This window comes from Triticum aestivum, chromosome 1D (genome assembly GCF_018294505.1).
Source record: "Triticum aestivum cultivar Chinese Spring chromosome 1D, IWGSC CS RefSeq v2.1, whole genome shotgun sequence".
NCBI lineage: Eukaryota > Viridiplantae > Streptophyta > Magnoliopsida > Poales > Poaceae > Triticum > Triticum aestivum.
The window spans coordinates 391,786,837-391,797,356 of NC_057796.1; the positions used below are offsets into that span (position 1 = coordinate 391,786,837).

General features: G+C 50.4%; 1 pseudogene; it reads right to left on the minus strand.

Annotated features, from left to right (window-relative positions):
• Positions 1-5,998: 5,998 nt before the first annotated feature.
• Positions 5,999-9,217, minus strand: LOC123159519 (uncharacterized; annotated as a pseudogene).
• Between the last annotated feature and the right edge of the window lie 1,303 nt (positions 9,218-10,520).

Below are 10,520 nucleotides of genomic sequence, written 5' to 3' on the forward strand. Positions count from 1 at the left end.
TTCTCGATTATGGAGGTTACAAAAGGTTCGTCGTAAAGGGTTACGTCGGTACAAGTTTTGACACTGATCCAGATGACTCTAAGTCTCAATCTGGATACATATTGAAAGTGGGAGCAATTAGCTAGAGTAGCTCCGTGCAGAGCATTGTTGACATATAAATTTGCAAAATACATAGGGATCTGAATGTGGCAGACCCGTTGACTAAACTTCTCTCACAAGCAAAACATGATCACACCTTAGTACTCTATGGGTGTTAATCACATAGCGATGTGAACTAGATTATTGACTCTAGTAAACCCTTTGGGTGTTGGTCACATGACGATGTGAACTATGGGTGTTAATCACATGGTGATGTAAACTATTGGTGTTAAATCACATGGCGATGTGAACTATTGGTGTTAAATCACATGGCGATGTGAACTAGATTATTGACTCTAGTGCAAGTGGGAGACTGAAGGAAATATGCCCTAGAGGCAATAAAAAAGTTATTATTTATTTCCTTATTTCATGATAAATATTTATTATTCATGCTAGAATTGTATTAACCGGAAACTTAGTACATGTGTGAATACATAGACAAACAGAGTGTCACTAGTATGCCTCTACTTGACTAGCTTGTTGAATCAAAGATGGTTATGTTTCCTAACCATAGACATGGGTTGTCATTTGACTAACGGTATCACATCATTAGAGAATGATGTGATTGACTTGACCCATTCCATTAGCTTAGCATTTGATCGTTTAGTATATTGCTATTTCTTTCTTCATGACTTATGCATGTTCCTATGACTATGAGATTATGCAACTCCCGAATACCGGAGGAACACTTTGCGTGCTACCAAACTTCACAACGTAACTGGGTGATTATAAAGGTGCTCTACAGGTGTCTTCGATGGTACTTGTTGAGTTGGCATAGATCAAGATTAGGATTTGTCACTCCGATTGTCGGAGAGGTATCTCTGGGCCCTCTCGGTAATGCACGTCACTATAAGCCTTGCAAGCAATGTGACTAATGAGTTAGTCACGGGATGATGCACTACGGAACGAGTAAAGAGACTTGCCGGTAACGAGATTGAACTAGGTATTGAGATACCGACGATCGAATCTCGGGCAAGTAACATCCGATGACAAAGGGAACAAGGTATGTTGTTATGTGGTTTGAACGATAAAGACTTCGTAGAATATGTAGGAACCAATATGAGCATCCAGGTTCCTCTATTGGTTATTGACCGGAGACGTGTCTCGGTCATGTCTACATAGTTCTCGAACCCGTAGGGTCCGCATGCTTAAAGTTCTGTGACGATCGGTATTATGAGTTTTTGTGTTTTGATGTACCGAAGGTAGTTTGGAGTCCCGGATATGATCACAGACATGATGAGGAGTCTTGAAATGGTCGAGACGTAAAGATCGATATATTGGACGACTATGTTCGGACACCGGAAGTGTTTCGGGAGGTTTCGAACATATACGGGAGTACCGGGGGGTTACCGGAACCCCCCGGGGAGTGTAATGGGCCTATTGGGCCTTCGTGGAGAAGAGGAGGGCCGGCCAGGGCAGGCCGCGTGCCCCCTCCCCCTCTAGTCCGAATTGGACAAGGAGGGGCGGGCCCTTTACTTCCTCCTCTCTCCTTCCCTTCCCCCTTCTCCTACTCCTACTAGGAAAGAAGGAGTCCTACTCCCGGTGGGAGTAGGACTCCCCCCTTGGCGCGCCCTCCTCCTTGGCCGGCTGCCTCCCCCTAGCTCCTTTATATACGGGGGCAGGGGGGCACCCCAACACAACAATTGATCATTGATCTCTTAGCCGTGTGCGGTGGCCCCCTCCACCATAATCCACCTCGATCATATCGTAGCGGTGCTTAGGCGAAGCCCTGTGTCGGTAACTTCATCCACTAGTAGAAAAAGGGCCTTTAGTCCCGGTTCTGGAACCGGGACTAAAGGGTCGTTACTAAAGCCTCCCCCTTTAGTCCCGGTTCTTACACGAACCGGGACTAAAGGCCCTCCACGTGGCTGGAGGTCCACCTTTAGTCCCGGTTGGTAACACCAACCGATACTAAAGGAAATTTTATGATTTTTTTTGAATTTTTTTTCATTTTCAAATTTCTGAATTATTTTAACCTCTAATCTCCAATCACCCCTCATCACTGCTCAATTTAACCTCTAATCTCTAATCACCCCTCATCATTCCAAATCATCTAACTTCCCGGACGGTCACCCATCCTCTCACTACTCCAGCCTGAGCACGCTTAACTTCAATGTTCTATTCTCCCTCGTTTCCAAGTCTGCACTTGTTGTTTTCCTGACAATAGTAAGATGTCAGTCCTATTAACCCTCAGGAATTTAGCTTGAGCATGAAGTCACACATTTCACTGTTTGAGTTTGAAACTATTGTTCTAAAAAACAATTATTATTTAGTAACACTAATATTTCTTGAATAAGTAGTTTGACCATAGTTTGACCAGATTTGACCAAAATTCAAAAAAACTGAAATAATTATTTAGTAACACTAATATTTCTTGAATAATTAGTTTGACCATTGTTTGACCACAGTTTGACCAGATTTGACCAAAATTCAAAAAAACCGAAATAATTATTTAGTAACACTAATATTCTTGAATAATTATTTAGTAACACTAATACTTCTTGAATAAGTAGTTTGACCATAGTTTGACCAGATTTAACAAAAATTCAAAAAAAACAGGAATTTGAGCATAACTTTTTTTCCTTTTAGAATTTGAGGATTCTAAAAATTTGCAAACAGGCCGTAGGCGGTCAAAATCGGATGCGGATTTTCGTGCTGAACATTTTGATATATTATACTTTTTTTCTGACATCGTATGCAAAAGTTATAGCCGTTTTACATTTTCCCTACACTTTTTGCAAAACATGTCCAAATTTAAGTTTTTAAATTTTCCTAACTAGTACATGTAGTAACATAACTACATCTGGAAGGATTTTAATTTTTGAAGTTTTTATCATTTTCTTTTGCTTTTTACAAAACTGAAAAGGCGATCCAGGGGTGGGAGGGGGTAGAGTTTGAAAATGGGATCTTTAGTGCCGGTTCGTGCCATGAACCGGTACTAATGTTTCAAACCCCATTAGTACCGGTTGGTGGCTCGAACCGGGACTATAGGTCTAACCTTTAGTACCGGTTGGTGCCACAAACCGGTACTAATGGGCATCGCACCCTTTAGTCCCGGTTCGTGGCACCAACCGGGACTAAAGGTCCCATTTGAACCGGGACTAATGCCTGTACGGTGCCCTAGCGGCTCGAACCGGGACTAATGCTCACATTAGTCCCGGTTCGTAATGCAACCGGGATTAATGCTCTTTTCTGGCCGAACCAAAGCCTGTTTTCTACTAGTGATCAACACCGTCACCACGCCGTCGTGCTAACGAAGCTCTTCCCCGAAGCTCTACTGGATCGTGAGTTTGTGGGACGTCACCGAGCTGAACGTGTGCTGAATGCGGAGGTGCCGTACGTTCGGTACTGAGGATCCGTCGATATGAAGACGTACGACTACATCAACCGCGTTGTCATAACGCTTCCGCTTACGGTCTACGAGGGTACATAGACGACACTCTCCCCTCTTGTTGCTATGCATCACCATGATCTTGCGTGTGTGTAGAATTTTTTTTGAAATTACTACGTTCCCCAACAGGTGCCCCCTCACCATTTATCATCTATGTTATTATTCTCTCATATCTATCAATGAAAAGATACGCAATCTTTGCGTATTCGTGAAAAAAAGTCTTCCACGATATTCTAGCTGCCAAAAAAAATCCTTGACCGCCCACACGCCACAGTTCCCGACAACGACCAGCGCAGGTGATGGAACAGGGCGAGAACCCCATCAGGCCTATCCTGAATCCCCGACTAAGGGAATGGCTAGACGTCAGTCGATTGAAAAACGAATTTGGGTCACTCGATAACGTTTCAGCCGTTGGATGGAAAATAAACGGTGCAGATTGCTTCTTCTACCTCCAAACTTTTTCTTTCACCCACCAAATGTGCCACCGGCCGAACCACTGGCCACTGCCGCTCGCGACCGCCTCGCTGCACCGCCCTCCCTGAACCGTTCCCAGCGGCGGTCTTGCCGCTACCCCGGCCATCCCTCTAGGCCCGCCCGCGTTCATTTTTTCTTCTTCGACGAAGCCCCACCACCGCCGTCCACCACCGCTCCCATCCTAAACCCTAAGATAGATAATGGGGTGATGACAGCGAGACCATTCCTTCTCTCCGGCAAGGCCCTTCCTTCTCCTTCCTTCATTCAAAATTGACTGACCCGAATTCGAAATTCAGCTGACTCACATGTAGCTGAAGTGCCTGACTAAACAGTGTAGTTCTTGAGAACAACAACGTTCCAAGGAATAACCAAACAGTGGACACAGCCTCTGGACACGCGTACCATTAACCAGAATACAAAAGTTATTCGATGGATTATACGTCAATATATTCGGAAAGCAAATTGTAGTACTCGTACTACGAATGATGGCCTAAACTCCGGTCAATAGCACCAAACTAACATTTAGACCAGGAAAAATCGCCCATTTTCCAGTGGAAAGAGTATTCTTCAGGTCATTGTATTCTAGATTAAAAAGAGCACACCAAAACAATCCGATCAAACACATCCTTTGATCTCAGAGACGAGCAAAGCGAACCGGCGAAAACTAAACACTTCGGTGCAAATAACATTATGCAGAGAAGATAAGCATCGTGCCTTGCACGTAACAGTGCATTTGTTAGACTGTTCCATCTAAATTGCCGATGGAATGCAGCCATTCTATTTACCTGGTGCGCCAAGAACATGGTCCAGAGAGCGCGTCAGCAAACGAAGCATGCCAAGATTGACCCAGAATTTCCCCAAAATGAGAATTCATGTCTTCCAGTACCTCCATCAGCTCAGTTGTCGGTCCATTGTAAGGAATCTGCAAGGCAAAAGAGTAGACATTAAGACAGAAATACCAGAATATTCTCTTGGATACTTTTCTCCGAAAAACATGGTATACACATACCAGAATACAACACTGTATACTTGTTTTTGCAAATCTCAAACACAGCAAGGTTACTTCTTAAGAGATACTAGCAAGAAACATACTTCAGTCCAGCCTTGATTTGGTAATAACATATCAGGATTAGTGACTAGTAAAAGAAAAGGCTGATCAAGGTGAAAGGCAGGACAACTTGTAGCCTTTCCTCATATTAGTTATGTCTGGGTATTGGGTTAAGTCAGAGGCCGAGGGACTTTCCCCTCTTTTCGATAAAAAATGGGTCAAGTTGGTACTAGAGTACGTAGCTCAGACAATACTCCCGTACAAAAGCACTGAAGACAGTATATACAAGTGAAAAAACAGCATGCTTCCACCCCCAGGCCCCCTAAAATGCAGTGCATTTGAGAAAAAGTATTTATTCAATTACAAATTTGAGTATATAATCCCAAAATTCACGTATCAATCCAGAAATAAGACACCATCATTATCTCGTAGGCATATGTGACTGAACATGATTCAACAAAAAAAGTTTCAATAGGATAACAATATTATTGTAGTATAAGGATCGGACAATTAAGACAACCAATTTGACATAGTGACTTGGGATGTGTTTGGTCTGAGGCCAAGCCAACCCTTCAAAAATGTGGCTAAGGTTTTGGTTGCCCATGTGTTTGGCCAATGTTGGCAAGAAAAATGAATTAGAGTTGGCGTTGCTAGAGTGTATATGCATACCAAAATATTGGCAATAATCCAACCAAGAGCCAAAATTTTAGCTACGACAAAAAAATGATACAGTTAGTTTTGGTTACCATCCAAACATGCCCTCGGAAACATGCATGATCAAACTACTTGCTCCTACAAGTAAGAAGTAGCACATTGCAAGTATACGAGATACGCAGAACGAACACGAGAAAGGAAAATATAAGACTAAATATCGAATGGAAATAATAAGTGGTACCCAAACAAGAAAGAATTATTAAGATGAGTTACCAAAGATAAGTTAGCTGGCATCAATTTCTCGGGTCTTTGTCAACACGAACCAGCATGTCTGCCAAAGTCTTAGTTGTGCAATTGGTTATCTTGCTCGAAAGTGTTCCTTCAGTTATCTCCATAGATACAAGAACTTAAACACAAATGTATATGTTTCTTCATCACAGCAAGATTTGGATCAGAAAATACTGCTAGGCATTTAACATGACAGTCGTACAGATATATGTTAGACATTAAATAGAGAAGAAAAACATTTTTACTCTACGTGATATATCACATGTACAGTGCAATCAACAAAATACACCGGATTCTCTAGTAATACATAATTCCGCCCGCAGAATTTAAGTTCAGGATAGACCACTTCTAATCATGGCCGGTTTAGTTCTGAAACGTATGAGCCTATATGAAATGATTAAGTCTACACAACATTTAAGATATCGGCCACCGCTATACACCGGCTACAGCAAGACATCGTGGATCTCCAGTCCCCAAAAAAGTGGATCGACCTCCTCTGCCGCTCCCGCGGGCGACAGGGGAGGCCTCCCGCCGCCGCCGGTTCCCGTCCCCCCTCTTCCTCCAGTCCCCTCGCCGCCGCCCAGGCGCGCCGGCCGGCGAAGCTTGCCTGGCGTGGGCGGCGGTGGGACACCTCTCCCCTTCGTCGTTTGGCTGGCACGGGACGGCCAGATCGATGGAAGGCGCTGGGCTAGCGTGGGGCACGGCGGCATGGCAGCGGGCGCTCCTGGCGGCGGCGTGCGGTCGGCGCGATGACGCTATGGTGGCGTTCTCGCGGTGCGGTATGCGGCTGCGCCGCCATTGATGGGGCTCGTTGGTTTCGCTCTGGCGGCCAGCGAGGGCTGGATCCCGGGCGGCGGCCCCGAACGGCGGAGGTTGTGTCGGTGGCTGTGGTCTCGCGACGAGCGATGCAGCGGCCGCGGTGGTGGACGATCCGTGCACAGGACGCTTGATGGAGGTCATTGGAATAGATCTGGGTGAAGACCTGCTCGCGGCTGCTGCCGAGGCCGGCGATGGCGGCACTTTTCGGTGTCGTTTCCTTGTTGAAGGCATCGCTGTTGAGAAGTTCCAGGCCACTATCTGCTACCTCCGGGGGAAACCCTAGATCAGTAGATCGGATGACGGCGGCATTATTGCGTCGTTTTCCTCTTGTGGCGTCATTCTTGGAGGTGTACACGGGCTCGAGGGATCAGTGGACGGAATAATTGGTGGAGCGGTGCTTCATCCTGCACATTAATGGTGGCGTTTCTCGGCGGCGTGGCGCGGTGAAGACTCGGCGCCCGATGTGTGGCGAGGGACTCGCGCAGGAGGGTGCCGTTATCAGGCGCCGTGGTGGCGTCGATGGCAGAGAGGCCGGGCAAGGTGGTACAGCAGTACACACTGAAGATGGATTGGTGGCAGGTGGCTGCGGCGGCCTCCTACCCGGCAGGCGTTCTGGTTGAGGAGTGCGCCGGTCTGGTAGGTGCCCCATACCCGGCAGGCGTCCGGGTTAGGACCTCAGGTCTTAAATATTTAGGTTTGACTGCGATGTCTGTTTGGTATTAGGCCCAGACTATCAGCGTCCCTTCATCAATTGGATAGGAGTAGCGACAGTTGTTGCATAGACGGTGGCTTTAGTCTTACTGTTATATCACTTTGTAAGGTCTTATGAGAATAATTAATAAAGTGACCGTATGCATCGCCCAGATGGAGAGGCCGGGGGTCCTCCTCCTTTAAAAAAAAAAGATATCAGCCACCAAATCACCCCCTTCAGAAACTTCAATTCAGATACAATTCGGGTCAATTAACAAATATATCCATGCTGTGCACAAAGGTTCCAAGCACATGAGTTGAAAAATATGTTTGACTAAAACCTGTGCACCCTAACAATTAAAGTGCAATAAACTTCGAAGCTTCAATATCCAAAGAATCAAACATGCATGTCAAAGGAGCGATATATACCTGCCCTGGGGAGCCATGCCGGGAGTATCAGGGGCACAAAGCCGTGGTACAGAGATTTGATGTTGTCTAGAAAAGCACTCCTCCCAATCCTTTCTCCCTCAGCCAAGTCGAGAGCACTAATAAATTCACCATGCTGGAAGTACAATATGTTAGGCATTGAATGGACCAATTGCAGAAATCCACGGCATTTGGTCTAACCGTGGTCTAGACTTGTCAGGCAACACCAGGTTCATTCTCATCTCATGTGTTAGCTTCCAGGAGGACCCCTCATCGTCGAGCGAGAACGAGTAGAGCATAAACGGCTCCTTGATGGTCAATTCGACATAGCGCAGCTTCCCCTCACTCACACCCAAGAGCCGGTACAGTTCCAGCTGCACCTCCATGTCAAGGTTGGGCAGCGGGCACGGCAGCACGACGAAGCCATGCTCCGGTCGGTCAGTGAATGGGTCGACAGAGAAGACGCCAAAGTAAGGGTCGAGCCATCACAGCCGGTCCCCGAACGCCACCACCTCGTGGAGGGGCATGGCGCGCCAGCCCGGGGCCTCGGCCGGGACGGACAGCGGCGGCTCGTCCCACTCCCCTGTTTCGGACAGAAACCGGCGCACGACCCTTTGGCCGTCCCTTTCCCGGAGGCAGAGTTGGGCGACCACGAACCTGTCCGGCGGGCCGTGGGAGCCGTTGGATTGGGTGAGCAGGCCGAAGGGCATGGTCGTCTTCTCGGCATCCATGCTGGGGAGCGGGAGGCGGAACAGCTCGCCGCTGAGGGGGTTGCAGACGAAGCGCCTGACGCCCGGTTCGTAGGCGGCGGCAAAAGCGGCCACTACGGGCAGGCTGTCGCCGTAGTCGCGGTCACCGCGGAGGGTGCCGGCGAAATCGAGGAGGAGGAGGCCGTCGCAGCTGGCGGCCTGGATGCTTACGGCGGCCAAGTCCATGCCGTCGGCCAGGTGGGCGGGGACGGAGAGCTGGGAGACGCAGGGGGGCTCGTGGTGGTCCAAGGACGTGCGCGCACCCGGCGACGGCGCGCCCAGCGGCGCCATCCTGTAGGTGAGGGCCCAGGGAGGGCGCGAGCGCGAGGCCGCCGTGCAGAGGGAGCGTCGGAGGGGCGCCGCCACGGCGCCGGCGACGTGTCGGAGCATTTTGCTTCTGGGGGCGGAGACTGGAGTGGAGAGGGGGGAGGGTTTTGCGCAGCTTGTCCTCGCGGCCGCGAGCGATCTGTCTATGGTGCCGTGGTGGAGAGAGACGGTACGGGGAAGGGAAAGAAGGAAGGGGGTTTGGTTGGTGCACATGGACTCGGTCCGGGCGGCTCTGGCACGAGGGGGTCCCTGGTCTCGCAGAGAAGACGACAGCGAGAAAGGTGAGTTCAAAAACCCATAGAGCGAGTGGAGGAGAGAGAGAGAGAGCGTGCGTGTGTGCCGCGCCGCCGTGTGTCACTCCGACGCCGGCGTCCACCTCCCTGCCGCCAGCCACTCCGGCTACGGCGGCCACCCTCCCTCTCCTTCTGGCCGTGGTGCGTCTCCCTCCCACCATCCCCGGCGTCCGCATGGCCTCCAGCCCGCCTTCCGTGCCCTCGTCTTTTCAGGGCGAGCGGCCGGTCGTCTCCGGCCTGGGGCTCTCGTCCTCTTCGGCGACGGAGAGCTCGTCTAGGGCCGGGGCTCCGGCGGCGGGGCCCGTGGAGGGGCTCGAGGGCGGCCCGGCGCGGCGGATCTCGTCTTGGTAGCCGGCGCCTTCGTCCAAGAGATCTCTCTGGAAGCGCCGCCATGAGGAGCGGCCGCCGGTGGAGGCCCCGCGAGGCCCGTCGCCTGGCCGCTCGGAGGTCTCGCCGGAGATGAGGGACCGCTGTTTCAAGTGCCTAGAGAAGGGGCACTTCCTCAAGGATTGTACGAATCAGGTGGTGTGTCATCGCTGCGGATTGCCCGGCCACGCGCCAGCCAGTGCAAGAGGCCGCGCAGTCCGTCGCCGGCCGAGGAGCTCCGGTGGGATGCTGTCACTAAGGTGGCCAGACGCTCGTCTGGTGCACGCGTGGAGCTGCGTGCGGGCCCGTCCAGGCCTCCGTCGGTGCAGCGCGCTCCACCGCTCCCTGCTCCGTCGCCCATGGCTGCTCGTCTGTCGGCGGCGTGGCCGAATCCCGCACCGCCGCGTCTGGAGGTTGCGGCTGACTTGGAGTCGGAGCCGTCTGAGATCTGCGTCATCAGGAGAACCAGGGCCATGGCCGAGCTCGAGGGCAGACTCCACAACGCCATGGTGGTCTACATTGGGGGCGACCGGTCCGACCTCTCGACTGAGCTGGTGTTTCGGGCGCTGCAAGAGAAGAGGGGCATCGCGCCTGACAGAATCTCCGTCCATAGATTCTCGCCTGAGGACTTCCTTGTCGTGTTTGCGCGGCAAGAGGACCCAGTCAGGGTTGGCTTGCAGCCGGTGCTGGAGTTCAGAGGGCAGAGGTTGGCGTTCAGGCGATGGATCAGGCGGTGTTCGCTGCGCTTAGGACCAAGGTTAGCCTAGAGTTGGAAGGGATCCCCCCCATGCTTGGGAGCTGGATGTCGTGGAGAGACTGCTGGGTGATTCGTGCCTCATCGATTCCATCGCGCCAGA